Source organism: Hemicordylus capensis, chromosome 4, assembly GCF_027244095.1.
Source record: "Hemicordylus capensis ecotype Gifberg chromosome 4, rHemCap1.1.pri, whole genome shotgun sequence".
Classification (NCBI taxonomy): Eukaryota; Metazoa; Chordata; class Lepidosauria; order Squamata; family Cordylidae; genus Hemicordylus; species Hemicordylus capensis.
The window spans coordinates 232,844,068-232,871,592 of NC_069660.1; positions in this window are offsets into that span (position 1 = coordinate 232,844,068).

Sequence of the window (27,525 nt, forward strand, 5' to 3'; positions counted from 1 at the left end):
GATCCAAGAACAACCTCCTGCTCCTTTTAGAGTAAAAATAAATTACTCTAATGTAAAACCAAGGGGGTCACTCTGTGGTGGTGGGGCTTACCAATCCAACATCATCTTCTTTTGGCATCTTCAGCTGGAGTCTGACCAGGATGGAGCTCAGGCAATCAGGCTGAACAGCACACACTTGATACCCAACAAGGAGGTCCAGCAGAGAGGAAGTCCAGCAGAGCAGGACAGGGGACCAGCCAAAGCAAGGCGGCAGCTGCGGCAGTGGCAGCAGCAGCAGCAGAGTAAAGCAAGGCAGCAAAGAAAGGCAGTTCTCTTCCTCAGGAATCCAGATGCACTGCCTGGCTTTATATATACTTTGGAACTCACTCCTTTTTGCTCCCCCTCCTTAATCCCCCCCCCCACCAATGAGGCCAGAGTTGTCCTGTCAGCACATGATTTTGAATGACAACCCAACCAGAGCAAAGAAGATTGCTAGCCAATTGGAAGGCAGTGGCAGAAAACCAACCAGCAAGGGAGAAAACTAGTAAACACCCCATAAAAAATTGGTGGTTGCCACAGAAATTCAAACCATTGAACTGGCACCAATTGGTTTGATTGGCTGCCCATGTGAAGTACCAGGATCAATTCCGATCCCAGTGCTGCCTTGAACCCAAGCCTGGGAATTTACCCCAGGCTTTAACCTGGGTTTAAGGGTACAAGGACACCCTTAACTCTAGGTTTGGGGTTGTGTGTGTGCATTGGTTGCAGGCAGCCCATGTACACACAAAGCCAGGAAGCAAGAGGGAAGATGGAGAGAGGATCCTCCACTGGAGGGAGGATCCCTCAATGCACCGTGCTCTGGGTGCAGTGCATTGAGAGATGCCAGAGGACTTCCTCCTCGGGCTCTCTGTTCTGCTGCTCACTTCAGCATGGCTCATGTGCCTCGTGAATGGCAGAGCTTGTTAAAAAAAAATCAATCATGTGCAGGGAGGCAGGCAAGAGCCTGCATTCCTGCCAGCCCTCCACCCCACCAGTGGTCATGGGAGAGGCTCGGATCCAGAATCATCCCTAGACTGCATACCTATTCCTTCCAGAGAAGTGTGACCCCATCCAGAACAGGCAGATCAAAATCATCTCTCAAGTTCCCTGACCCCACACAATGAGTACCTCCATCTTATCCGGATTCAGTCTCAGTTTGTTATCCCTCATCCAGACCATCACCGACTCCAGGCAGGCATTTTGGGAGGTTATGTCCTCTCCCGATGATGCTGACATGGAGAAATAGATTTGGGTGTCATAAGCATACTGATAGCACCCTGCACCAAATCTCCTGATGATCTCTCCCAGCGGTTTCATGTAGATGTTAAACAACCATACTGATAGCACCCTGCATCAAATTTCCTGATGCTCTCTCCCAGAGGTTTCATGTAGATGTTAAACAACATTGGAGACAATATGGAACCCTGAGGCACACCATACAAGAGTTCAGATTTTGAAGAACAGCAGTTTCCAAGGGACACCATCTGGAACCTGCCCAAGAGGTAGGAGTGGAATCACTGCAAAGCAGTGCCTCCAACTCCCAACCCCCTCAGACGCTCCAGAAGGATACTATGGTCGATAGTATCAAAAACCACCAAGAGGTCAAGAAGGACCAGAAGAGTCACACTTCCTCTGTCCATTCCCAATTGGAGATCATCCATCAGGCCGACCAAGGCAGTCTCCACCCCATAGCCAGCCCAAAAGCCAGTTTGGAATGGGTCAAGATAATCAGTTTCATGAAAGACTGCCTGGAGCTGGAAGGCCACCACCCTCTCAATTACCTTGCCCAGCCCCGGAAGGTTGGAGACAGGCCTGTAGTGGTTCAAGTCTGAGGGATCCAAGGTAGGCTTCTTCGGAAGCAGTCTAATAATTGCCTCCTTAAGACAAGGAGGCATCCTACCTTCCTTCAGAGATGCATTTATAATCTCTACCAGGCCTTCTACAAAAAAATCCCTACCAGATAATATAAGCCATGTCAGGCAAGGGTCAAGAGAACAGGTGGTAGGCTGAACTATTCCAATCAGCTTGTCCACATTCTCAGGAGTCACAAAGTGGAACTGATCCAACCTAATCACACAAGAGGAGTCGCTGGACATCTCCACATCAGACACTGAAGTAATTGTGGAGAAGGAGTCTAAGTTGGTCCGAATACGAGAGCTTTCCCCCCACAAAGAATTCATTAAACACATCACAGTGGGTTATTGATGATTCCAGATTTTGATTCAAATGAGGAGGGGCACTCACTTGCCCTCTCAGAACCTTTAACAACTCCACCGGACGTGAACTTGCGGATGCAATATGGGCAGAGAAGAATCGTTCCTTTGCCGCACGTATCGCCTGAGCATAGGTCTTCAAATGAGCTCTATGTTGCAATCTGTCGGATTTGAGCCGAGTCTGTCTCCTCTTGTGCTCCAGTCATCTGCCTCACTGCTTCAGCCCCTGTAGTTTTTCCGTATACCAAGGGGCCAATTTTGAAGCGCATCGGAGAGGACGCTTAGGAGCAAAAATGCATACTGCCCCAGAGAGTTTGCTGTTCCAATTCTCCACCAGGGCATCAAAAGGATCACCAGCAGAGCTGACACTAAATCCCTCCAAGGCTTCTTGAAATCCTATTGGATCCAATAAACTTCTTGGGCGGATCATCCTAATAGGTCCCTCACCCCCGCGAAGGTGGGAAGTGATTGTGAGTTCAATCTTAACCAGATGGTGGTCCGTCCATGACAATGGGGAAATCACAGGTTTCCCCACCCACGGAACACCACCCTGATCAGAGTGAAAGGCCAAATCAAGCGTGTGACCAGCAATGTGTGTTGGCCCCGAGACCACTTGGGATAGGCCCATAGTTGTCATGGCCGTTATGAACTCCTGAGCCTCCCTGGACTAATCGGTCCCAAAGTGAACATTGAAGCCCCCCAGCACCACAAGCCTGGGGGACTCCAACACCAAGTCTGAGACCAAGTCCATCAGCTCAGTTAGGGACTGGAGCAGCGGGGCAATTGGTACACCAACAGAAGTCCCAGTCTATCCCTGGTCCCCAGACTTAAGTACACACATTTGATATGGTCTGACACTCTAACAGGAATCCTGGTAAGGGAAAGGTTATACTTATAGACCACAGCCACTCCACCTCCCCGCCCACAGTTCCTCACCTGCTCCTCAAGCTGGGACCACACTGGGCCCGCAGCCTCCCCCAGCCAGATCTCTGTAATACATACCAGGTCGGCACCTTCGTCCAGAATCAAATCATGGATGGTTTCTGATTTGTTCTGGACCTACCTGGCATTACAGAGGAGCAAGGTGAGGTTCCAAGGGTAATCGGCACTGCTCCCCAAGGTCAAAGAGCTGTCAGGACAGCTGGAAGGGGAAACAACTATTAGATTTCCAAGTCCCCTTCCCCTGTAACAGCATGCTGACCTGCCAACGTTACTTCTTCTGTTCCGCACCACGACCGAAATGGCTGCCCCACAGTCAGTGGACATGCCCCCTGTCTCCCCATCTCCAGGTAAGCCCAGACACATTCTAGGATTATCTCACCCAGTACTAATTAAAACAGAATCTCCACTATTAAATGACCCCCCCCATACAAATACCTAGGCCAAGAGACCTAGCCCTCACCCTCACTGTACCCCAAAGTGGCTGCCTCAAAAGGGTGACCCCCTTTGGTGTCGCCCCTTTGTTTGTGACCACGGCAGTAGCGGGCCAGTGGCGGGAATGCAGGAAACTGCCAAGTCACCCTCCTCCCCAGGCCCCAATCCTGCAAGGCCTCACCTCAGCACAGCAGCCGGTCCTGGGGGGCAGATAACAGACAGGGAGGCAGCAGGAGAAGCAAACAGGCAGGCACTTTGTCTCTCACCCTGGGGTCTACCTAGGAGCAGATGTTGTCTCTCCTCTTCTCTCTCCTGCAAGCATCATTTGTTTTGTTTGGATTTGTTTCATAGATTTGTTATTTCTGCTTGGCTGTACAGCAGGCGAAGGAGACACTTCAGCACACATTGGCTCCTGCTTTCTGAACGTCCTGCATGTCAGAATGTCGTGTATGTAGAGCCAAATTTTAAAGGAATACCTTTGTTTAAACACAATTCAGAAAGCATATATCTTTCTCATTTCCCTTTGCACCAACTTTAGTTCTCATGTAAATAAATAAGATAATGAATTGATAGAGACCACACTAAATTTCAACCACCAGGAGAACTTTAGAAAAACTACCACTAACTATACCACATATGATATGTAAATAAATACACACCAATAATGCCATTTAAAAAATTTTTGACAGCACTGCCAGAAATAACGAATACCTGTGTGAAATAAAAATCTCCTTGGACCGCAATGGTCAAAGATAATAGGTTCATGAAAGAAAATGGAAGTCTTTCAGAAATGGCAAATCCAGATGTTGATCCCTAGTAAAGAAGCACTGAAGTCAAGGGAGGAGTCTTCGGTGGAGGTGGCAACATTTTAGTATTTATCTAGGTCACCTGGATGTGTTAAGCTTTGCTCAGGCAGTTTACAAAGTCAAGTATCAGAGCTGTCATATCCATGTTGAATGTTCACGTTTCAAATGAGAATAGAATGCAGAACCCAACTTGGGCAACTCTGTTATGTTGAAAAGAGATTAATACATGAAATGGTGAATCATTTAAACTGCTGACTGTAATCAGTTTCCCCATTGGTCAACATTTCTGACATTTGAAGTGCCATCCGTTTTGAATTCCAAGCATTATTGCTGCCAAAGGACCAGTATTCAAACACTCACTTAATGTTGTCTGACATGAGAGAAAACTACTGAATTCCAAACAAGCAGTGCCACATCCCATAAAAGGATGATATGTGTGCATGTTGTACCTGACTGTCAGCAATAGGCCCCCAAAGAGTTCCTGCATTAAACAGAGGGAGGAGAGGTGAAGAATAAATATCTTTCATTTTTGAAAATATTGTACCAGATGTACCTCCTTCCTTTTCCCCCAAATGTAGAATTTAGACATAAATTGTATTCCAAAAATACTAGAAAAGAAAGAAAGAAAAGGCTAGTAGAAGGATGGTTCATTTAAATCTCTCATTTAAATCTCTTTATTCACTTCCTCATAGCATCTTGCAACCCACCAGTTGCATTGGGGAAGTGAAAAGCAGTATCTCAGATATGTTTCATTGCTTCAGGGATCTACAAAAATCTACAGTCTGCAGAAATGACCCAGAATGCAGTTCCTGTCAATTTAACCAAGTATGCCCACATGTGTAAATTTCTTTCTAGAAGTACAACTGATTTATTTATGTATTTATGTATGCACTGTCCCAAACTTATGTTATGTCTCTGGATTTTTGGGATATGCAAACCAGAGCTTCAGGTTGAGCCAGTTCACCATCGAACTGGGATGGCTCAAGGGCTCATGTTCAAGCCGGACCAGGCCTGGTATGGCATGACCTTGAGCCAACCCTGACCGTTTTTTAAAAAATTAAGCTTACCAGCAGATCTGGTAGCTCCAGGCGGTGCTGCCGCAGCCAGGGGAGGGGAGTTCTCCAGAGGTTCCCCCTCCCCTGCTGGCCTCCCCCAGTCTTCTATGAGCCATTTTGGGCCAGTTCGGGCCCTTTCCAGGCTCTTTCTGGGCCCTTTCCATGATCGTAGCAGCCACTTTGGAGGCCTCCATGCATGCGCACTGGCCATTTGCCTGGTAATGACCAGATGCCATACCTGCCAGTCTAGCATCTGGCACATGTTTATGTGTGTGTGTGTACGTGTGTGTGTGTGTGTGTATTTGGATGTTTAGAAGTCTGAACAGGCTTGCACTCAAGCTGAGCCATGGTTCCAGTTCAGGGTCAGAAAACTGAGCATGGAACATAGGAACATAGGAAGCTGCCATATACTGAGTCAGACTATTGGTCTATCTAGCTCAGTATTGTCTTCACAGACTGGCAGCAGCTTCTCCAAGGTTGCAGGCAGGACTCTCTCTCAGCCCTATCTTGGAGAAGCCAGAGAGGGAACTTGAGAAACCTTCTGCTCTTCCCAGAGCGGCTTCATCCCCTGAGGGGAATATCTTGCAGTGCTCACACATCAAGTCTCCCATTCATATGCAACCAGGGCAGACCCTACTTAGCTATGGGGACAAGTCATGCTTGCTACCACAAGACAAGCTCTCCTCTCCTCTCCAAGTCTGGTCTGGACTCAAACCAAACCAGGCAATCCATTTTTGTGCACTCTCCTACTGGATTTGAGATCTTTCATGAGCTCTTGGCCAGGGTCCTACTGTACTTGGTTGACCCCTGGCACTGGCTCTGCATGTTTCAAATGTGTGATAAGTCCTACCATCTCCTAGCAATATGCAAGTTAGCTGAATAAAATAATAGCTGTGTGATGATGAGTTTATATTTGCATGTTTACTGTTTGATAACCTAACATTAAATGATATTTTTAAAATCATTTTTTCACTTCATCCAAAATCACCTCAAGCTGCGCATTTTAAAATGCGCATTCAGCACATTCAGCACATAACATATCCATATGAACATGCAGGTGTGAATTGGGACTTCTACTTGATGGGTGGTGGGGGGAATAGGGAGAGCCACAGTTATGGAACAAATGAGCTGCAATGTGATGTTTTGAGTATATTCTGAGGGCAGATTTGAATGATCCAACAGGGAGATGTTTATCATTTCAACAATAACACAGCCTTCAGTGAAAGGTATTCTATTTGTGGGATTAACAGATCATTCATATTTCATTTTATACAACTGAAAATGTAGTACTCATACCATGATAAAGAAAAACTAAATTGATCAATAGGGTTGTTCACGACTACCAGCATGGTAGGAGAAGTGCCCAGCTTAGGTAGGAGAGGTGGGTGTCCTCTCAATTTTTAGTCATGCTTGCAAATGTTAAGGTAGGAGGTAGGGAGGATGATCATGTGTGAAGCAGCAACTGGGTAGGATGAGCATGCCCAGCATTTTACCTACCCAGACTCCATCTCCAGAATTTTATCAAGGCAGGAGACAAGCACATGGCCATCAATCGAGAGTATACCTGGCTTTTGTAGCCAAGCTGGGCATTTCTCCTTTTCTGCCAGCAGTCATGTGAACAAACCTAATATCTATCTATCTATCTATCTATCTATCTATCTATCTATCTAATTTGTACACCGCCCCAAACTTTCATCTCTGGGCAGTTAACATAAAACAAGTTAAAATCATACACAAAACTTAAAACAATTTAAAAGTCAAAAACAGATTAAAAGCTAACATTTTAAAAGCTGAACAAGCTTGAGTGAAGAGGTGGGTTTTCAAATGGTTTTAAAAAATTGTCAGAGATGGGGAGGATTGTATTTCAGGGAGAAAGCACATTCCACAGTCTTGGGGCAGCAACTGAGAAGGTCCATCCCTGTGTGGCCACCAGCCGAGCTGGCAGCTACTGGAGATGGACCTCTCCAGATGACCGCAATGGATTATGGGGCTCATAATAAAGAATTAGGCAATAAATGTGCAGTGGTTGCCATTAAAAAATGTGGCTTTTGTGAAGGTCCAAAGTACACATTATCTAAGTATTGTTTGGCACTCAACAATACCTTGCAGAACTCTAATCTATGTCAGGTGTTATCCATCAAATGGAGAGCTGCTTACCCAATATATTTTCAGCTTATTTTCAGTTTATTTTCATGAACCTACAGCCCTTGTATGCTTTTCTCCAAACATCCCATAACCTTTCCAAGGCTAGCTAAACAGAATGATATATTGGATGATGTTTGCATTTCCTGAGAAGGACACAGACATGTGTGTCTTTAGAACAGAGAGATTTTGTGACCCTGCAACATCAGCATGTGATTGCAATTCATTTTTATGAAGACTTCAATTAAATGTAATTTGATGTCATTAAACTATGTAATTAATTGCAGACTGATGCATGATATTAAGCTGATCGTTTCGCTACATCAGGCCTGCTCAACTTAGGCCCCCCAGCTGTTTTTGAGCTACAACTCCCATAATCCCCAGCCACAGCAACCAATAGCCAGGGATTGTGGGGGTTGTAGGCAAACATCTGCAGAAGGGCTGAAGTTGAGCAGCCCTGCTCTACATAATACAAGTTACTCCCTGTTTAAGAAGGCATATTAGCCCTATTTAGATATTGTGTTGTAAGAGTGTACAGCTGTCTGTACATTCATATGTGTGTGTTATGCGCGCGCATAACTGTGCCCGTATTCATTTTAAAAGTGAATGTGGGTATGTGGGTACAGGTCCCACAAATGAATGCTGCATGTAATCACCACTCTCCAAAGGGGTGATTATCCATATATTAAACAAAGGGGAGAGCAACTGGCTGTTGCTGGGGTCTATCTTGTATTTCTTTTTAGACTGCGAGCTGTTTGAGGACAGAGAACCATCTCCTCATTATTATCTTTCTATGTAAACCACTCTGAGAACTTTTTTTTGGTTGAAAAGTGGTATATAAATAATAGTAGTAGTAATAATCATAATAGGAAGTGTACCAGTGTACCTGAGTTCAACGTAACATGTGAATGATAGTACCTGTGTACAGATCTGTACCTCTGTACACTGTACACCTGTATGAGTGCTGAACATAATATGTGAATCAGGCTAATGTTTGCTGTTTCAGTTCCTTAAGAACATTAGGATAGCTCAAAGTACCACATACATAATATCACCCTTGAATACTGAAGGTTTGCCTAACTGATCATGGTCATAGGTTCCTTTAAGTGGAGCCATTTAATGGGGAGGAGAATTGTCTTAAAAACCTGAAATGCACTACCTAGCAAACACTTCCCTTGTCAAATATCCTTGTATTTTCCTCCCATTAACTCCAAATGCATAACGAATATATAGAGATAATTTTGGCACCCTCTGAGTGACAGATCCCTTTAGCAATACTCTTCAGTATAATGGATCAGATTTTTTTTTAAAAATAATGAAACCAATTAGCTTGCCATAACTTATACAGCACCAGCTGTTATAGTTATTATCACTTGCATCATCATCATCATCATCATCATCACTATCAGAATCAGCATAACTATAATTACATTTGGAAAGATAAATTAGGACCAACACAGCTAACAATACATGGAGTGCGGTTTTGTCCTTTATGCCTGACTTTTGAATGCACTACCTAATGTAAAACATTAATGTGGCTATTTACATATTGTTCTTAGCTTCATTTTGTTATGGCTACTAGAAATCAGATATGAAACAGAAGTAGACAGAATATATTATGGAGTGTAGGACATCATATAAGGAGAGTGTTAAGTGTGAAGCATATATTCTAAAAGATTCGTATGAAACTATTTATATAATGTTAACATTATATTGGGCCAGTTTGGACTATACAACTCCTTGCACACATGACTATGAAGCAAACATGCTAAGAGAGTGCTCATGGGGACATCCTCCTAGTGCGTCCTTTTGTGTGGCATATTATCCATGGGGAATGTCCTGATGATGGGTGTGCCCTTAGCATGTCCCCTTCATAGTCTGTATGTGGGGCTGTATCATCTGATTCGTAATCATGTATGCTGGGGCCTGCATTACCAACTATTGTCTTTAATGATGTAAGTGCAAGTGTGATCTTCATGATGGACTTGAATCCAAATTCCTCTTCATCCGAGGTGTCATTGGTTGACATCAGCGAAGTCATTATCTTTCACCCTCTATAGGATCTGAACAACAATAGCCTTCCCGGTAGGGTCATTGTTGAAGGAAAAAATCTCATTTGCTTACAGACTGTGACAGAAGACAGTTTGACACAGCACTAAATTAGCTTCTTATAAATAGCAAACACAGGGACAAATAGAGAAATTTTAGATATAATAAAGTTTGGCCAGCATTCACTTTAAAAGTGAACCTGGATACTGGCATATGTAACGGGGGTGGTTTTTTTTACATATACTGCTGTAAGTGTGACCATAATGCCTCACATTCTCTGCAATGTGCCATGGGTGGAAAGAGCTCCCACCCAGCAGTCTAATCATGGGAAGAATCTTTCCATAAGCACAGTTCAGACAAATGCTGGTATCAGCATGTATCTAGGGGTATCCATGGAATTGACTGGTTTGATTTGGTTCGAGTACGAACCGGACCCGAACAGGACCAGTTTGATCCGGCACCCCCTCACCCCCCCAGTTCAGTTTGGTCCGAGGAGGGTTCATGAGATTTGTAAAAAAAAACTTTCCCCCTCTAGGGGAGTTATCAATGCTGAGAGGGGGGTCCACGGATGATCCCCCTCTCACCACCAGCCTCCCTTGTTTGCAGAATCAGCCAGGCCAAGCCATGCAGAGGCCCATCGCACAGGCAGGATGGACTCCAAAATGGCCACTGCACTGGGAGGAAAGGCCCCCAAACGGGCTGAAGAAATGCCAAATGGCCAATATTGCAACTAAGGGAGGTTGACGGTGGGAGGGTGAACCTCTGCTGACCCTCCCCCACCACCTTGCATAACACCCCCGGAGGGGGTAAGTTTGATTTTTTAAAATAAATAAATAAATAAACAAATAAAAATATTGCAACTCCTGACACAAAATGGTGGGGGGGGGAGGGGTTGGTCCAGGGTTGGACCAAACAGGGGATGTTGACCACATGGTGACCTGCCTGCCTGATGCAAAGGTTGCGGACATCACACAGCATCTAGATAGGCTCTTAGGCAGTGCTGGAGAAGAGACAGCTGTCGTGGTGCATGTTGTCACCAACAATGTGCAGAAATTGAGTCAGGAGGTTCTGGAATCCAAGTTTAGGCTGATAGGTAGCATATTGAAGTCCAGGACCCCCAATGTAGCATTCACAGAAATGTTACCTGTTCCACGTGCAGGTACAGTGAGATATGCAGAACTGAGGCATTTCAATGTGTGGATGAGACATTGGTGCCGGGAGGAGGGGTTTAGATTTGTTAGGCACTGGGATACATTTTGGGGGAAGCAAGGCCTGTACAAAAGGGATGGGCTGCACTTGAAACAAGATGGAACCAGACTGCTGGTGCTTAACATCAAAAAGCTTGCAGAACAGCTTTTAAAATGATGCCTGGGGAACAGCCAACGGGAGCTGGGCAGTATTCGGCTTGGCAAAAGCCATCCTTTAAGTGCAAGGGTGCAAAGGATTCAGATAAAACAGAAAGGGACAGAGCAGAACCACATAAAGAGCAGACGGGAGCTGGTGCCAGCTTGTCAAAGAGTCAAAAGAAAGATAGCATACATCAGGTTAGAGATTCAGCGTAAAGGTGCTTATATGTCAATGCCAGAAGCCTCTGAGCCAAGATGAGTGAGCTGGAGTTGCAAAAGCAGAAATAGATACAGTGGACAAAACAGAACATGGTGGAACTGTGAGAACCAGTGGGACACTGTTATCCCTGGATATAAACTCTATAGAAAGGACAGGGAGGGGCACCTTGGATGTGGAGTAGCACTTTATGTTAAAGAAGGGATAGAATCTAACAAGATAAAAAAAACCAGATGGACCAGAGTCCTCCACAGAAACCCTGTGGGTGACAATACAAGGCCTGAAAGGAAACGTGCTACTGGGGATGTGCAATCGCCCTCCGGATCAAAAACCTGACAGTGACTGGGAGCTGCAGCAGGAAATCAGGGAGGTGTCAAGGAGAGGCAGGGCTGTAATAATTGGTGACTTCAATTACCCACACATAGACTGGATAAATTCACAGTCAGGCCAAATTTCTAGATACGCTGAATGAATGTGCCCTGGTCTTGGAACCAACCAGAGAGAAGGTGACCTTGGACTTAATCCTGAGAGGCACCCAGGACCTGGTGCGTGATGTCAGTGTCATCGACCCTTTAGGGAACAGTGACCATAGTGCAATCAAATCCAGCATACATGTGGGGAGAGAATCACCAAGCAAGACTAACACTGACATTTTGAATTTCAGAAGAGGAAACTTCTCCAAAAGGAGGAGTATGGTGAAAAGAAAGCTGAAAGGGAAAATCAGGAGACTCATTTCTCTCCAGAGTGCATGGAATTTATTCAAAACCACAATACTAGAAGCCCAGTTAGATTGTATTCCCAAAAGGAGTAAAGGTACCACTAAGTCCAGGAGGATGCCAGCATGGCTAACGGGTTCCATCAAGAAAGCCATAAAAGGGAAGAAGACTTCCTTCCGAAATTGGAAGGCCTGTCCAAATGAAGAGAACAGAAAGGAACACAAACCCTGGCAAAATAAATGAAAGGTGACAATAAGGGAGGCAAAAAGAGAGTTTGAGGAACATTTAGCTAAAGGTATCAAAGAGAATAACAAAAACTTCTTTAAATACTTCAGAAGCAGTAAACCTGCCAGGGAGGCGGTTGGACCATTAGACAATGAGGGAGTGAAAGGGATTATTAAGGAGGATATGGAGGTTTCAGAGAAGCTAAATGAGTTCTTTGTGTCCGTCTTCATGGCAGAAGATACTGAGCATATACCTGTTCCTGAACCAAGCTTTTTAGGGATGGAGGCTAAAGAACTAAGTCAGATAGAAGTGACAAGAGATGATGTTCTAAACTGCCTGGAAAAACTGAAAACTAGCAAATTGCCAGGGCCGGATGGCATCCATCCAAGAGTCCTCAAAGAACTCAAATGTGAAATTGCCAACCTCCTTGCTAAAATATATAACTTATCCCTGCAATCGGGCTCTGTACCGGAGGACTGGAAAGTAGCAAATGCAATAACAATTTTCAAAAAGGGATCCATGGGTGATCTGGGAAATTACAGGCCAGTTAGCTTAACGTCTGTTCCAGGCAAATTGATGGAAAGCATCTTCAAGGATAAAATTCTAAAGCACATAGAAGAACAGGCCCTGCAGGGAGTGAAGGAGCATGGCTTCTGCAAAGGTAAATCTTACCTCACAAACCTTTTGGAGTTCTTTGACAGTGTCAACCAGTGTGGGGAACAAGGTGATCCAGTTGACATAGTATACCTGGACTTCCAAAAAGTTTGCGACAAAGTTCCTCATCAAAGACTCCTGAGGAAACCTAGCGGTCATGGAATAAATGGGACAAGTACATGTGTGGATTGCTAACTGGTTGAAGGACAGGAAACAGAGTGTAGGTATATATAGAGATTTTTCACAGTGGAGGGAAGTAAGAAGTTGGGTCCCCCAGGGATCTGTACTGGGACCGGTGCTTTTTAATTTATTCATAAATGATCTAGAAGCAGGGGTAAGCAGTGATGTGGCCAAATTTGCAGATGATACCAAAACTCTTTCGGGTAGTGAAATCCCAAACAGATTGTGAGGAGCTCCAAAAGGATCTCTCCAATGTTGGCAAGTGTAAAGTGATACACATTGGGGTGAAAAACCCTAACTTTACATATATGCCGATGAGATCTGAGCTGTCAGTGACTCACCAGGAGAGGGATCTGCAGTCATGGTGGACAGCTTGTTGAAAGTGTCGACTCAATGTGCAACAGCTGTGAAAATGGCCAATTCCATGCTAGAGATAATTAGGAAGGGGATTGAAAATAAAACTGCTAATATTATAATGCCCTTATACAAAACTATGGTGCGACCGCACTTGGAGTACTGCGTACAATTCTGGTCACCACATCTAAAAAAAGACATTGTAGAACTGGAAAAGGTGCACAAGAGGGCAACCAAGATGATCAGGGGCCTAGAGCACCTTTCTTATGAGGCAAGGCTGCAACACATGGGGCTTTTAGTTTAGAAAAAAGATGACTGTGGGGAGACATGATAGAGGTCTATAAAATCATGCATGGTGTGGAGAAAGTGGATAGAGAGAAATTCTCCTCCCTCTCACAGAACACTAGAACAAGGGGTCATCCCATATTGATTGCCAGGATATCTAGGACCAACAAACAGAATTACTTTTTCACACAATGCATAATCAACTTGTGGAATTCTCTGCCATGAGATGTGGTGACAGCCAACAATATGGAAGGCTTTAAGAGGAGTTGGATAATTTATGGAGGAGAGGTCTATCAACAGCTACTAGTCGGAGGGCTATAGGCCACCTCCAGCTTCAAAGGCAGTATGCTTCCGAGTACCACTTTCAGGGGAGTAGCAGCAAGAGAGAGGGCATGCCCTCATGTCCTGTCTGTAGGCTTCCAGTGGCATCTGGTGGGCCACTGTGTGAAACAGGATGGACTAGATGGGCCTTAGGCCTGATCCAGCAGGACTGTTCTTACAGCATCTCCACTTTCTATAATGCCTGAACAGGGCAAACTTGTGGATAACCCTTAACAAAAAATAATGCATGTCAGGTTTTTTGGGTGACACTTGTTTGCTTCATAAGACATAAGAAGTATAAAAGCTATTGTTTCATCCATAAATAATGTATATAACACATGTTCACCTGGGCAGGGGGAGCATCAGATGTTAGCCAAGTTGGCTCTGGGATGCAGTCCCATCAAAGGGTTCTCCCAGACAAAACCAGAAACCTTTGCCTTACTATCCAGCTTTGTGTGGGCAGCAATGGATGCTCTTTCTTCACCTGCATGGACACTATAGATTTCCCATCATGCCATTTCTGATGGTATGTCGGGGAGTGCATGGCATAATGAGAAATCTAAAATACATGGTACACTGAGAAATCTAAAATGATGCTGGCAAAAATGGAATATATTGCTGTTGCTACTATCTACTGTCACTGGTAAGCTTGCCAGGGCCCCATTTGGGAGATAATTCCTTTGGTGTGGTGACCAGCAGATGCTCTATTTTCAGTGCCACCACCTGCAGCTATTAGGAACATAGGAAGCTGACTTATATACCTAGTCAAGCCATTGGTTCACTAATTCATTATTGTCTATACAAACGGGTAGCGGCTTCTCCAAGGTTGAAAACAGGAGTCTCTCTCAGCCCTCTCTTGGAGATGCCAGGGAGGGAACCTGGAACCTTCTACATGCAAGCATGCAAGTGTTCTTCCCAGAACAGCCCCATCCCCTGAGGGAAATAATCTTACAGTGCTGGGGTAGCAGCACAGGGCTTTGCCCCAGAGTCTGCAAGCTGACACCAGCTCTGCATTGGGGCAACTTTGCAGATCCAGTGACCTCATCTAAAATTCCTTTCTTTGAGATTCAGTCACCAGCTCTGCATTGGGGCAACATGCAGATCCAGCGTCCTCATCTAAAACTTCTTTATTTGAGATTCAAGGGGCTTGTGTCCATTTGACCTAAGGTCAGCTGCAAGTTTATGTTAAACTAAAAAGTCATAGTGCGCACTTGGGCTGTGCCAGGTGTGTGTGTGAGTAGTGGCACTGGCAGCTGCACCTGCCTGGTAAGACCTTTACTTCTTATCTCACTGCCCACCCTTGGCCGTGCCTTAGAGGTCCGATTCCCAGGACCCTCACCCCTTTACTTGTAAAGGGGAATCCTCACTGGATTCCCATTTACAAGTTTCAGCTGCTCATACAGCTGAACTGGTTCGGTCAAATGGACTGGCCTGGCCTGTGCTTTTGACTGAACCGGTTCAGCAGCATGCAATTTGGTTTGAATTTGATCCGAATTCAAACCAACCTGCAATTTTTGGTTTGTGCACAGCCCTAATGCAAAGTAAGAGCTTTATCACTGAGCTATTACCCCATCCAAATTGTTATTTATTATCTCTCTATATATATTTCTCTAAGGCATATCCATTGCTAATCCCATGCGTGGCAACTCTCGCGAGTGTTCGTGAGCGAGCTGCCGGCAGGGGAGAGGAAAGTGGTGGCACCAGACAGGCTTGCAGAGGGGGGCAAAAACAGTGGGTGGGTGGGAGAAAACAGTGGGTGGGCAGGGGGGAGAAAATGGCAGCAGCAGGTGGGTGGGCAGAGGATAAAGCGGGGCAGTGGCAGGGGTAGAACTAGGGGTGCAGATGTAGGGGTGTGCACGGAACCGTGGAGCTGCGGTCCGGCACTGGGTGGGGGGTTCCAAAAAGAATAGGGGGGGCTTTACTCACCCCCTCAAGAATTCTGACGTATTTATTCAAGTAGGCGGGCAGCATACCTGCCCTCCGCCTGCTTCATTCCCCCTCCTCCGGCGGTGCGCGGTTCAGCTTCCTCCTCCTGTTTCAAATCGGGTGGCAGGGTAGCTCCCACTCCCTGCCGCCCGGCTCTTCAATCCCCCCGTCTCGGCTGGCGGCCGCCCCCTGAGGAGAACGTTAACTTCAGCGAGCGTTAACTCGCTGAAGAGAGGGGGAAGTTGTGCATTGGGGAGAGAGAGGGGGAGTTCTGCATTGGGGAGAGAGAGAAGGAGTTGTGCGGGGGAGAGTTGTGCGTGAGGGGAGGGAGAGAGTTGTGCATGGGAGAGAGGGGGAGTTGTGCATGGGAAAGAGAGAGAACGTTAACTTCAGCGAGCGGGCGGCGGGAGAACTCCCTGCCGTCCGCTCTCTTCCCCGGCTCGGCTGCAAATGGCTTCTAGGAAGCCTTTTGCGCACCTGCGCAAAAGGCTTCCTAGAAGCCATTTGCAGCCGAGCCGGGGAAGGGGACAAGGTCGGCAGGAGAGCTCTCCTGCCGACCGCCTGTGGATGGGATGGGAAGGGAAGGGGCGGCAGGGGTCTTGGGTCTCCTCAGGGGGCAGCCGCCAGCCGAGACGGGGGGATTGAAGAGCCGGGCGGCAGGGACTGGGAGCTACCCTGCCGCCCGATTTGAAACAGGAGGAGGAAGCTGAGCCGCGCGCCGCCGGAGGAGGGGGAATGAAGCAGGCGGCGGGCAGGTATGCCGCCCGCCTACTTGAATAAATACGTCAGAATTCTTGAGGGGGTGAGTAAAGCCCCCCCTATTCTTTTTGGAACCCCCCACCCGAACCAAAACCACCCCGTGTCCGGACCGGTATGGAGGCCTTTAGAATGGCCTCCAAACCGGTCCGTGCACATGACTATGCAGATGCTCTGTGCCTGGCCCAGCTAGTCTGTTATTGGGGAGGAGTTAAGATGGCGAACAGACAGCAAGAATTTTTCTGAGCTCCTCCACTCCCATTCTTATTTCCTTTGTAAAAGTACATTATGTTTTAAAACATCAAGTAGGACAGTTAATTTCAACTGTTTGGATCGCAAGATAGACTATAAACTCAAAATACTGTCAAAACTAACAAGATGTGTGTGTGTGTGCGCGCGCGCGCGCGGGTGGGGCGCATGGAAAATCTAGCCCTTCAGCTCTGCCAGTGGAATCAGAGAGATGCTCCAAGCAATTAAGGATGGAACCTTTCTTGGCATCTGCTGATGCTGTAAGTCCTTATCTTTGCACAACAGTTTCACACCATTAGAGGGACTTTGTGATCTCACTGATCCAACCCCAGGGGTGACAACTGACGACCCCTCACAGAATGGCCCCATGCATGCGATCCAGAGTGGGGTAGCCCATGGAGATTTGCTACCCCAATTTTTCAATCTAACTGCTGGTACTCTCCAGTATATTTTGCAGAACTTGCAACATATGGAATCTAAAATTGACTCTATAAAGATGTCCTTAATACAGAGACAACCCAGTACATCAAATGGACATGAAGGCAGTATTAAACCAAAGGTTGACCCAGCCACGAAACCTTTGAAGTCTAGCAGCCTGTCTTTCCCTGTAATTGCCAAGGAAGTTAACAGTCGCTTACAACCTAATCGCATTGTGGTTATAATTGCATGGACATCAATTAACCGTGACAATTGGAATGACAAAGCTACAATCTTTCACTCCTTAAGACATTTAACCCATCGTACCAGCTTAAATCAGGACCCTACAGAGTTTGAATTTTTGCAAGATGTGGATTACAATCAAAGACTTTTACTTACTTTTAAAACTTCCTGGATTCCAAGACTCCTTTTCCAGATGAAAGCTTACCTGGGTAAGTTTGGAATTAAGACGCAGATATGTTTTGTTAACACCATTGTTAACAAAAGGAGTTAAAACTGAAGTCTTCAGTGCAGCATTCCCGGACTCACAACACAGAGTGTAGGAAGCAAACAAAGAAAATATCAGCAACTGATTTGGCGGCACAGTTTAGGTCTCAAGGTCAATCTCCCTGCACTAAACCAAAACATAAGAAACTGAGAGACGGCACAGTTTCACATTTCTCTACTGAATCCATCCCCATTGTTTATTCTCAGAAGCTTATGGATACTCTCTCTCGTTCACTTATTGAGTTACAAAATAGCTCAATTTTTTTTCAGAAATTGCTGATTATTTAACTACCTTGGGGAAAATATAACAATGTAGCCCCTCTTCCAACAGTCTTATTGGCTTTAATGGGCCACAATGGCAGATTAGAGTACCCCCCCAGAGGTGAATATACCCTCTTATTCGCAGCCTCCCCTCAATTTTGCTAAGAATCTTGACCTGCTGAAACAGACAACTTTAGCTCTTAAAGAGGCTGGACAAGTGTTGACTGACCACTGGGCGGGTCTTCTAAATGACCCCCACTTCGGAGCTAATTCATCAGTGTTGGATCCAACCTATTCTTCATCACCTATCAAAAATTCCATTGCTCATAATCCCAGGGACAATCTTGTTTTTACCTGTAATAACACTCTTTCCACTGCTACTAAGGACGTAACTTCTAACATCATTCCTATTCAACCATCTCAGTTCAGTGCTCTGCTCAGTGCCACAAAGGAACCTCTCCCACTAGAAGACGAGGAGATCACTGTTATCAGTCTACTTACACCTGTGCCCCAAGACAGAATCAAGGCATTATACACATCATCTGCTCCCATAAATGCTATAGTCTCCCAAAGATCGCAGTGTATCCACGTGTCTTCAGATGAGCAGGAGTTGGCAGCACCAGAAGGGGAGATTCAGCCCTACTCTGACTGACTTTCAGCCCCCATAGACCAGATTTCATTTCTTGTGTGGAACCTTGCTTTATGCAACTGTAAAATCTGTGACCCTGACCTTTTATCTTTCATCTCCGGGTTTGATATTTTGTTATTTCAAGAAACCTGGATAAAGGGTGAACTATTCCTACTTGGTTATATGTCACTGCTGTTAGATGCTATGGTCAGAGAGGGCCAGGGTAGACCTTGGGGTGTGTGTGTGTGTGTGTGTGTGTGTGTGGAGTGGCAGTGTTGGTTTCTACCTCACTCCAGTTTTAACTGCTCCCACTTGGTAATTTGGATTCCTATGCTCTGGCTGCAATACTCAGCATTGGTGACTGTGCTTGTTAACACACAATTCTTACCTAGCATGACTAAAAAATCTTCCTCTCGCACTTGGTTTGATGCGGATTGCCAAGTGGTGAAAAGGAACTTAATTCAGGTATTTAAAGTGTATGCCGAGGGCTCCTCCTTAATTAATGTGCAGGATCTACTTACAATGAGAAAACAATTTAAAATAAGAAATTTCTGGCTATTAAGGAGAATTGGGCCTAATTAATTGCTGTTTCTAAAATGAAGAATCTTTCTGCTTTCTGGCGCCTCATCTCGTAACCCTCGGCCAGAGTCCCCTCCTCTCCCTCCTTTGTCATCTCAGCCAGGGTTTGAGTGCACCATTTTTATACTTTATACAGGCAGACTGACTCTTGGGTGGTAAGCCTAGAGTCTAACGCTGTCAAGCTTCCTCACTGGAATCCAGCCACTTGCTCTGTCTGAAATTGAGGGTCTCGTTAAAAAATTTAAGACAGGAAAGGCCCCTGGGAGTGATTTTATCAGTACCAAAGCATTACAGTCCAATTTGGATTGGTGGGCCCTCGTTTTAGCCTCCCCTTTCACCTTTATAGATTCCACCGCAAAAGTCCCCCATGATTGAGGTGTTGCTATTATCATCCCCATCTATTTTTTAAAAAGGGAAAAGAGACGAGCCAATCAACTACCGCCCCTATCAGTCTCCTGAATATTATTAGCAAATTATATGCAGAACATCTATCGGAGAAACTTGTTGAATGGATTGATTCTAATAATGTTCTGGCCCCCGAGCAGGCAGGCTTCTGTGAGGGGCGCTCTCCATAAGAGCAAGCCTTCATATTACACCATTTAGCTGAGAAATAGACTCATAGCTCTAGGTTTGCCCTATATGCAGCTTTTACAGATCTGAAATCAGCCTTTGGCCTTATTTCTAGCGATATACTACGGTTCAAACTGAAAGATTTATCTATTGATAAGTGCCTATTGTTACTAATTCACAAGCTGCACGAAAACACCCGCCTGAGGGTCCATTGCAATGTGAGAGGTCATCTGTCGGCTGAAATACCAACTTGTAGAGGTGTGAGACAGGGGTGCATTTTTTGATCCTGTCTTGTTTAATTTATATATTAACTCTTTAGTATCTCACTTAAATGATCCCATGATACATCCACCCAAACTGATGCATAGGCATCTTTTGATTCTATTGTACGCAGACAACATGGTTCTGCTGTCTCAGACCCCAATCGGGCTGAGGCGGGCTCTCGTCTTATTAAGTTCGTATTGTGTTGGTGAGGCCTTAAAGGTAAATTATCAGAAAATGAAGGTCCTCATCTTTGCAAAACAACCAAAGTCTCTTGTGTGGCACATGATAGGGATGTGCATAAAACCGGTTCTCCCAGTTCGGTTCGGGTCCGAACCGGGTCCGGACCGGACCGGGGTGGTTCGGTTTTGGTTTTGCCGGACCACCCCCCCAGTCCGGTTCAGTTTCGAACCGGTTCGGATCACAAAAAGTGGCTGGTTTTGAAGGGGACATTGTGTTCTACCTGCCACCCAAATTTCAAGTCGATTGGACCTTCCTCTGATTTTTTACAATTTTTTTAAAAATTAATTTTTGCCCATAACTCACAATGTGGAGCCCTTAGGGGCAAAAAAGCTGGGGTGGGTGGTAGCCACCCATGGGTGTCCTCCACCCCAAAAATCCCAAGGCAATTGGTGGCTCCTAGTATTATTGGTGAATTTTTGAAGAAAATTTTTTTTCCATTGGCTAGAATGGGGGTTTGGGGCTGCCCCAGACCCACCTCTGTGGGGTGGCAGCACCCCCAAAGTGGGTCCAGGGCCATGGCAAAAATGCCCTCAGTCCCTCCCAGCAATCCCCGTAGAGATAGGAGTGATGGTTCTGTTGTTTTTCTGAGGTATTCTGAGTGTAGATTCTATGATAGCTAATGAGATTTCCAATGAGACACCATGAATACACTCTAATTTGCTCTCATTTAATTCGTGGCAAGCTGGAAGGGCTCGAGTGCCGACACCGCCTCAGACATCTGCTTCCACTCTGCGTTTGAGAAGTCGCAGACATCCAAGGACTCGTCCCTTGCCAGGGCAACAAGGGCTCTCTCCTGCTCCAACAGGCGCTGGAACAGGAGGAAGGTGGAGTTCCACCACGTCTCCACATCCGTAGGGATGAGATGGCGAGGAAGGCCAAGGTCATCCTGCTTCTGGCGAAGCAGTCTCCTGGACTTCTCGCTGCGGTGGAAGTGGGCGGCCAGCTTGCGAGACGTATCCACAAGCGTGGCTGTGGCAGCAACAGCAGCTGGGATGGGGCGGGCCCCCTTCTCCTGGGACGCCTTCAGCTCCTTAAGGCCAAGGGCGTCCCTGACGGTCAGATGGAGCGTGTGTGCCATACACCGTATGTTCACACAGTCCATGACTGTCTCGACAGCGGCGGTAACGTTGGCTCCATTGTCGGTGACAATGAAGCCGCGGGAGAGGTGTGGACACCCGCCAATCCACTCCTCTATCTGGCGGTCGAGTACGGCCGCCACCTCCTCCGCGGTGTGCCTCGTGTCCATCGTCTCCACGTGCAGGACGGCCCACCTGTGCCGTAGTGCAGCGGGAGCCGCGCCGGACCCGGAAGCATCGCCCGCGGAGGTCCCCTCACTCTCCGGTCCCCACCAGTGGGCAGTGAGGGCCAGGAAAGAAGCGTGCATCCCACTGACACTGGTCCAGAGGTCAGTCGTGAAATGCATGCTTGTCCCGGCCGGAGCTGCACGCAGCTCGGCCGACACGAGCTCCCTGCACCGGCGGTACAGGGAGGGGACCACGTTCCGGCTGAACGTGGTCCTTGAGGGGATGACGTATTCGGGAGCCAGGTATTGGAGAATCCGGCGGAAGCCATTGTTCTCGACCACCTGAAACGGCTGGTCATCGGTGGAAATCATCTCCCCTATGAGGCGGGTGAGGTGATGATGGTCCACGCGAACAATATGCTGGCTGCCCGAGGACTGCGTCCACCGCTGGACGGGCAGTGTAGCCTGCCTGCTGGCTGGCACACTGCCGCTGCCCGCCCTAGTGGCAGATGCACAAGGCGCACTAGCGCTGCCAGCCTGTCCCCTGAGACCTGGGTGGTGACGCTCTATGTGTCTCCACATAGGCGTCGTACCCAGGTGCGCAGGGTCCCTTCCACGGCTGAAAAGCATCCTGCAGTGGACACAGCGGGCGTGGAATGGGGCATCTTGAGGGACCTCAAAATGCACCCATACACCACTGCCCTTGGCCTCCTACGCCCTGGGCGCCGTCCTAGGCCGTTTCTCGCGGAGTGGCTGCAGTCCTGGGGGGGGGGCGGCCGCCGCTGCCTGCCCACTGCTGTCACCCAACCCGCCCCTTCCGTCCTCCACAGCGGAGGAAGGGCCCGGCTCAACTGGCATCGGAGAGGCAGGCCTCTCCTCCACCACCTCGCCAGACCGCTCCCCACCAGAGTGTCGGGCTTCACGAGGGGGGGCCCCACTGAGCGGCGAAAGGATAGGGGGAAGGGGCCCCAGAGGGAGGGAGAACCTGGCTGCATCGCTGCCAGCCGCATGGTCCTCACCGCCCTCTACCTGCTCTTCCAACTCCACAGTCTCCTCCACCACAACAACTGGTGGTACCTCAGCAGCACCTGGTGCCGCCGGTGAGGAGGGGCCCGCCACAGCCCTAACGGTGCCTCTGCCTCTGCCGCGATTGGCGGCAGCAGGCGTGGGGAACTGAATCCTGCGCACCAAAGATGGGGCCGGAGCAAAGAATTCTCCAATGGGGAGAACTGGGGTGTCCTCAGGCTCCCCGCGTCCTCTCCCTCCCCGTGCCGCAGGCGCACCCCGCACCTGGCCTCTCCCACCTCTGCCTGCCAGCCTTGAGCGAGCCCTGCCCGCCACACGGCGCTCAGACATGCTGCTAGGTCAGAAGGAGGGAGACTTTAGGAGGAAGGCCAGACAGGGTCAAAAAAATAATTTGGAGGGGCTTAGGGGCCAAAAAAAAAGGCAGCTGATTTGGAGACGACGGGGGGGGGAGTTTGTTTTTAAAAAAGGAAGCCAATTGGGGGGAAAGGAAGACATTTTGATATGGGGGGGGAAGCCAATTGAAGTGAGGGGGAGGGTGTCCTTTTAGAATTTGGGAGTCAACCACCAAGCCAATTGGGGAGATGGGCCTGGGAGGGTTTTTTTAAAAAAAATAGGGGGTTAAAGGGTGGACCCCTGGTGTGGGAGGGTGGCACGGGCAGTTGGGTGGAGTAGTTGTGGTGTGGGTGGCAAGTTTTTAACTTTTTTGGGGGGGGGAGAGTGGATGGGGGGAGGGCACAGCACCTACCGGGGGTGGGGGAGGGACGCAGTCAACGCTTGGGAACCTGCAGATCAAAGGAGGAAACCCTAATTTAGTGAACTGGAACACAAAGTGTGGGTTCTGGGGGGTGGTTCTCAAGTAATGCTCCTGTGGGGGGAGCATCAAACTCAATGCAGCCTATTTAGTGACTCTAAATTGCACACAACCAAAACCAGAACCCAGTCACACCTACACAGAGGTTGAACCCACCCACTCTGTGACTCTGCACGCCCAATGCCATGGCAAGCAAGCAGCAGCAAACACTTGATGGCAGCCTCATGGATTGAACATCATGATCATCATCATATGTGTGTATTGGCCCAGCATGTAGTGGCAGCATCAGAGCCCAGGACCCCACTCAGACTGCCCCAGAGGCAAGGAAGCACTCTGGCATGGCATGGGCCCAGCATGTAGTGGCAGCATCAGAACCCAGGACCCCACTCAGACTGCCCCAGAGGCAAGGAAGCACTCTGGAAGGCACCTGTTCAAAAACCAACTGCAAGACGCATGCAATGCAACGCAACACACAGCAGCAATTTCTTTATTGGGCATGAAGACACAAGTTACAACAGTACATCTCCTCTCCAAGGTTCCCTCCCTCCTCCCCACACCCAAATGCATTTCAAAATAGGGGTGTCCCTATTTAAAACCGCCAGCTAGGGAGAGAAAGGGGCAACAAAAGGTGCACAATCGCACACGCACTAACCCCTCTTCTTCCGGTCCTTCTCCTGCCACTCACTGCTGGTCACGGATGCGCCGCCGCCAGCCAGCCACCCTGGGCTGGGACACAGCAGGGCGGCCGCACGAGGCACACAGGCAACCGGGGTAGTTCAACGATGGAGGGGCAGAAGTGAGGAGACAACACTATTTGTGTCACTCAACTCACCCCCAAGCAGAGACAAAATCAACCAAAAACTATCAAAAGGGGGGAAAAAACCGATGGCAGCCGCCAGGTGGGTAGGCTACTGTGTGTGGCTGCAGCTGTGGGAGAGGAGGTGGAAAGTGAAGGGGAGCAGAGAGAGAAAAGAAAGAGAGAGAGAGGAGAAAGAGAGATGAGAGAGAGAAAGAGAAAGAGGAGAGAGGAGGAGCGCAGCGCAGCAGGGAGGGGGGATTCAGGTGTGGGGGAGGACAGCAGTAGCAGCGGTCCAAAGAGGTGGGGGGAGCAGAGAGGGTGTGTGTGGTTGGGGGCTAGTGTGTGGCAGGGGGCCTGGGGTAAGTGGAGAGAGTCAGGGGCAAGGAGAAAAAAGGGTTGGGGTGGGGGGGAGCAGAGAGGGTGTGTGTGGTTGGGGGCTAGTGTGTGGCAGGGGGGTGTTGGGGGGAAGAGGAGGGGGCAACAACAAACAGCAAAGGAGAAACTGGAACAACTCGGGCAGCAGCAGCGATTAGGCTGGATGGGGTGGTTGGGGGAGGAGCTGGGCCTGGGCTAGGGTCTTGGAGGAGGGAGGGTGGGGGGGCAGGCAGGGGGGAGGAGGAGGAGGAGGGGAGCAAAATATATAAAGCAATATATATCAAGAGAACACAAGCCAGAAGTTTAAAAAAAAAAACAATGAAAAGAAAGACTCTAACCAGCAGAAAAAACTTGGGGGTGGGGGTGTGGGGAGGGGGAACCAAACACAGACTCTGAGGGGGGCCACTAAGTGAACAGAGACAATGAAACCACAATTGGTGCAAATTAATAATAGCAAATAAATAAGTGGGACTGCAAGCAAAGAAAACTGGACTCTGGGTAGCAACAGCGAAGGCTGGATGGGGTGGTGGGGGGAGGAGCTGGGCCTGGGCTAGGGTCTGGGAGGAGGGAGGGGGGGCAGGCAGGGGGAGGAGGAGGAGGAGGGGAGCAAAATATATATATCAAGAGAACACAAGCCAGAAGTTTAAAAAAAAACAATGAAAAGAAAGACTCTTTTTTTCTAAACCAAAAACCACCAAGAAGAAGAAACTCGTGGGTGGGAGGGGGAACCAAACACACAGACTCTGAGGGGGGGCACTAAGTGAACAGAGACAATGAAACCACAATTGCTGCAAATTAATAATAGCAAATGAATAAGTGGAACTGCAAGCAAAGAAAACTGGACTCTGTTTAGCAGCAGCAAATTTGGGAGAAGGCTGGATGGGGTGGGGTTGGGGTGGGGTGTGGTTTGGACTTGGAGGGGCAAGTTGGGAGCAGGGAACCAAAACTGATTATATGGGACAACAAGAAACAACAACAGAATCCTCTGGGGGTGGGGGGGAGGGATTCAGGGAACCAACTCTCAGGGCAGCAGCAGAAACAAACAAAATGGTACAATTTAAGCAAAACCAGCAAGCAATATATAAATGAAACCAATGGAATGCAATGTGAAAATCAAAAAGTTGAACAAAAACAAGGCAGGACAAAGAGCAATAATAAATGGAAGAACTTTTAAAGCAATGAGGATGCAGTGGGTGGGAGTGGGGGAGGGTAGGCCCAAAGGATGAGAAGGGAAAGGGGGGGAGGGGGGGAGAAAAGCAGACAGACAAGGAACAGGGAAAATTGGGGGAAATTAAGAAGAAAGTAAAGTGAAGTAACACACAGTGCAGACAAGAGACAGACAGAGAGAGGAGACACACAGAGAGTCACAAAGGGCAGGTGGACAAAGGATTAGAGCACACACAGAGAGACACAGGACACAGTCAGGGAGGACTCACAGAGACACCAGAGCAGCCAGCAAAGGGCAAGCAGGTCTCAGAGATGATCCCACAACTGCAACCAAGAGAAGTTTCCAGAGAAGAGGCTTGGGTTTATATAGGTTTGAAATTCCCTCCTTTGGGAGCCCCCACCTTTGCACTCTCCCCACGGTCAACAGGGTGCCAGCTCTCAACAGTGCAACAGCCAAGCAGCCTACCAGACCAAAGGACTCATTCTGGCCAATCAAGGATCAATAGCGCAGCCAATACAATGCCTGGAAATAGCATCACAAAATGGATGCAAGGAGGAGCAAAAGTTTCGGGAAGGAGACACAAAATGGAGGACACACTTGAAACTTTTAAGAGACACTCAGAGACTGGCAATGGCGTTCCTGAACCGGTTCGGGAAACCCGAGCCGGTTCGGTACCGAACCGGCTCGGATTCGGTCCGGATCGGTCCCAGAAGGGCCCGATTCGGTCCGGGACTGAACCGCCGGATCCGGACCGGTTCGGGATGAACCGGTCTGGATCCGGACCGAACCGCACATCACTAGCACATGAACGGCCACAAGATAGAGCAAGTGAAAACATTCAAATATCTAGGCATTGTTTTCCATTCATCTGGCAGCTGAAGAGCCCACCTAAACCTTATAACTCAAAATGCCCAACAATCAGCAAATTCAATTAAATCCTTCCACTTTACAAGGGCTGCCCTCTTTATACCTGCTTCCATCAAACTGTTTGTAGAAAAAGGCTATCCGCAGCTTCTGTATGGAGCCCAACTGGGCACATTTGATAATTTCACCCAAATGAAATTTCTTAGATCAATTTCCCAAGTTGCTTGCTGAGTACCAAACACTGTCCTCTGATGAGAGACAGGTGTCACCAGGATGGAAACGAGTCACTGGTGGAGCATTATCATTTTTTGGTTGAAATTAAACTTTTCCCAGGTGAGTCTGGCTCCCTTAACATTGGCTGACAGTTTTACCTCGAAGTGGAAGGTGATGGTAAAAACTAAACTCCAGTATTATGGTCTCCCTCAGGGAGGACTTATTAGGCTGGGGTTCGACCAAGCCATGAGGGCTATCAAACAGCGTATTCTAAACATTGAACTGCAAGAGGAAGCAGCTATTATTTAAACAATCTTACAATTGCAAAATTCAGGCAAGCAATGACTCGCCCGTTTCAACGCACTTCCTACTGCAGTCTTGGAGAGGAAGTTCAAAGGGATTCCATATTCTTCTCGTTTATGCCCATGTGACTCAGGTGCCATTGAAACTACCACCCATGTAATTTTCTGTTGTGACTTTTAAGTGGATATGCATTTAAATTTTATTTCTCTTTTATTAAATAATTTTCCTGGCCACATGAATGATTTTGATCTTGACTATTTGCTGTCCAATTTTAATGTAATGATTTATAGTATGTTGGCCAAGTTCTGTTATATTGTATATAAATCTCACAATGAATTTATTTGACGTTACTGTCTACTGGTCAATGATCG